The following is a 4212-nucleotide window of genomic DNA, read 5'->3' as shown; positions in this document are numbered from 1 at the left end:
GCTAGGAGTCCAACTGAGGTGATAAAAGCAAAAGCTATGAAATTCTAGGTTTTACACCAAGACTGTTTCAGGAGACTTCCCTAAACAGTAATGGCTTAGAATTCATTTCCTTCATATAGGGCAAAAATAGATGAAATATTATTACACATAGGATTTTATTTGGAAATGTCCTATTTCTGACTAAAAGATTGGCACACTGGGTGACAAGATCTCTAGAAAAAAACATTGACATATATGCTATCAAAATTAATCTTCTGCATGTACTTGATACAAAAGCACCATGTTGTTTAAACATAATATTAGTTTTCATGTTTATATCTTCTAAAGTTTTGCTATTTTTTTAATCTACAAGGTTCAGTTCATCATTTTCTGAAAACTTGTAATAAAAAGTATATTTTTCATTCCCTGAGAATGCTTCATGCATGCAAAAACACTGCTAAGATCAGAATTCATTGCCCATCTTCAACATTTGAAAATTCTTTTTGTTATTCTGCATTATTATTTCATTCGTATTTCTATATTGGGAGAATTGGATTTGATTCCACGTCTTATACAAAATCTTATGGGAACTGGTTCTCCTTTATGAAGTTCCCACTACCAAAACCCAGGCACAGAAACCCACTACAGTTTGTATGAAAAAAATAGTTTTTAGAAATTCTAAACACCATGCTCCCTCTCCTTTTTCAGTTCAGCCAGAGCAGAATGTTACAAGTGATAAGGACATTTATCAAGAAAATCTTCAGTTGATGCATTTTTATATCCTTTTCTGTTTGAGTTCAGTCAAGGAATAGAATTTGCTCAGAAAATAGTAAAACCCAACACATCAAGATAGTGGATAAAGTACTGAAATATGTTGCAAAAGAGTCTATCAACAAGCTTATATACCATAAAATTTTCTCCCCTTTGACTGCTTTAACAGCAGAATTTGCACAAAGCACAGAGCACAAATTTTACTGTATTAACATTCTCCAGAAGATTATGTGTTCAGGGATTTGCAATCTGATAAAACAAAGGAGTTCATGGAGAAAACATTTCCAGTGAAGAATATAGAAACTGTCAATTTTAAGAATTTTAATCACCAAAATAAATACTTTTTATTTATATTAGTTAAAAAGCCACCATTATAAAATCTGAGTGTGTATTCACATATCAATTAACAGAACTTCTAGCTCTGTTTTCAGCAACATAGAGGAAGTTAATAAATATTCATGAGCAAATAAACCAAAACAAGGACTACAAACTATGAAAAGACTTTAGTATCTATCCCAGTTTAAAAATACAGAGTGATCTTTTTTGGAACTGATTCCAAGAGAGTATTTACAAAACACATTTAATATACTCTGATAAAACAGATCATGAAATTTGTTTGTGAAAAACAGACCATTAATACAAGTTACAAGTAATGGTACCATGCAGTGCAGCTTGAAAAGATGTAAAAGTTTCTGAGAAATCATTATAAATTGGATTAAACATGTTTTGGCATCCAAGAAAAACAGCCAAACTTATGTCCCAGACAACAAGTTGTATTAAACTATACATGCAGAGTTGTGAAATCACAACTAAGTTACTGAAGAACTTTTTTCTTACCTTTGTTGTATAGGATATATCTTTCATAGCATGCAATGACTGTTTGATGCTTGTGAGGACACAAAAAAAATCTTATTCTACTTCATTGTTATTTGGGTCTGATTTTTTTTTTTTCCAAGCAGCTATCTCTTTACACTCTATGAGGAAAGAAGCTAAACTCAGGAGCAATCAGATTATAGAATGGTTCACATTTTTCTTTGCTTCCTTCATGATTCTGAAGACGACCAAAATGCTTACTAGACTCTAGCTTCTGTTGCTCTCATAAAGCATGAGGGAAAAAAGCAGTGATGTTCAATTTGGTATCTTAATAAAAAAAACCAAATAAATAAAACCCCCAAACCAAACCAAAACCTAAAAAAACCCACAACTTTGGCTTTCCATTGAAGTTTCTGGTGGTTTTGAGGCAACTGATGATAAGAAACTTTTATCATACATCTTACTGTGAAAATTAGTTTTCATGAGGGATACATTTAGATGCCTGTCTTGTTTGTACTATTCTATGCAACGGTGCATTTTGTAATATTTAAATGCATAGTTGGATTGGTCCTGAAAAGCTTTCAAAACTTCTGGGTTTTTCACTGTTACAGTATAAGTGCATTACTATCTTTCACTGCTCAAATATAAGATTTACTCATGAATATTTTGATCTTGCAAAAGACAAATCCCATACACTATTGTTCTGCACAGACACTACATAATTTTTCTCTGTAGTTGAACTGGGCAGTGCAGTTATATTAGTATTTGAGTAAAGTATCCTGTGTTTTTGCTAGAAATGATTAGCATGTCAATGTGATAATTAATAATTAAAAATTCAAATTGTCATATTTAATGCCTTTCATGTATCCATAATTGTTGTTGACTGTTTCAGGACCTTAGTTTTAATTAAAAATAAACAACAATGAAAGTATGTAGCATTTTCAGATAAAATATTAATTAGTTTGTTGTGAATTACAATGTTCAGTGAGAAATAAGGAATTTCCTAAGCTGCCCTAATTGCCCTACAAAGTGTCTGTAAAAAAAATTGAGTTTCATAAAAGACATTCCAGTTATTTGGCAAAAAAAGCAGCATCTATTGAATTAGTTTATTCAGTGTAGCAATTTTTAGCTGTCTAACGGAAAGTAATGGGATCATTAAAACTAAATTCTCCTCTCCTGTCTGCACAATAGAGCACTTATTTTCTATTCTGCTCTTCTTCCTTGCAGAGAACTCTTATTTCTGGCAATGGTGTTTTTACGCATGCAGGAAGATCAGAATAGCCCTACAAATCTGTTCTGTTCACATGAAAGAGGAAAATTTAGTCAGAAGACTAACAAAAGCTTAGGACTGAATTTTTCTTTTTGCCACTGAATGGAGTGCCATCTGATACCTGTGGGAAATTCACATACAGATTGAAAATAAACAGTTGGGACTATATGTCCCTAATTTCCACTGGGAAAAAATTCATTTTTGCCTGCCTCAGAGCCTTTTAATGTAGACCACTCTTGTTCCCTAATTCTACTTCCCCTTGGTGCTTTGTGGTGCTATACCCTTGGCTCAGCTTTTTACCATAAAACACTAAGCAACTGTGGACTCCAGGACAGGAAATACTGTCCTAATTTCTCAGACGATGCGAGTATGTCTAAACTGAGGGTCGCTCAGATATGCGCCTATTCCAAATGACACCACTGACAAGCTTCCACACATGAGACCTGGAATCCCATATTTCTCCCTTCGTGCTCACATTTTTACTGAGAAGAAACACGGTGTCGGAGCAGGGAAAAACCTGTGGTGCTTGGACATATTATGATGAAGTTTAAATAGAGACCATGCTTCCTGGTTGTAGCATCAAGATAAGCATGCACAAAAATCTTACAAATTGACCTTCTTACCTTAAAAATACACCCATATACTGTGATAAATATCTTGTATTCCTGGTTATCTAGTTTTTGTTTGTTTGTTTGTTTGTTTTTGTCTTAAGAAGTCATGTTTTGACACTGTTTTGTACTGTGAAAAAATAATCAGATTTTAAAATGAGGAATTTTCTGCTCTGATGGCTTCCTATGTGATAAAGTCTCAAAAATACAAATACAAACACAACAAGGGAGTTCCACAAAGAATTATTTTTGTTGTCTGTTTAAACCTTTTACTTTTGTTTGCTTTCTAAAATTCCAAGTAGCACTTATGAAACAAAAAATATATAGAGCAAGTACTATGTAGTGGAGAAAACAGTCTTGTTTTATTTTAACAACTGACCTCCTAGAGAAACTGAGTCTGTCCTGGTAGAATTCATTCCAGAAATTTCCCACAGGCTGTAAAAAGGAATAAAATGGTATAGTCATTCCCACTTACAATTCACTGCCAGTACACTGCATGTGTACTGTCATGATGCCAATGAGTTTAAAAAAATACATTGAATATAATAGAGATCCCAAGGGAATTGAGACATTCATGTATTTTCTGTGTAAAGGTTAAAGTGTTATTTTACCTAATAATTGCTTGTAAGCTGAAAACTTCAGATACACAATCTGCAATGTTACTTATCCAAGAAGAAAGATAAGTACACTTTGATGGTAGAGCCGAAACTGTGAATCAGAAAAGCTGTTATTATTCTAACCATTGCATTGTCAAACATAATAAGCAAGAAT

The sequence above is a fragment of the Empidonax traillii genome, unplaced genomic scaffold (assembly GCF_003031625.1).
Source record: "Empidonax traillii isolate 1590-97213 ecotype Southwest subspecies unplaced genomic scaffold, ASM303162v1 scaffold1107:size665980, whole genome shotgun sequence".
NCBI classification, from domain to species: domain Eukaryota; kingdom Metazoa; phylum Chordata; class Aves; order Passeriformes; family Tyrannidae; genus Empidonax; species Empidonax traillii.
The sequence above is the reverse complement of the archived record's forward strand: the minus strand, read 5'-3'. Positions refer to the sequence as shown.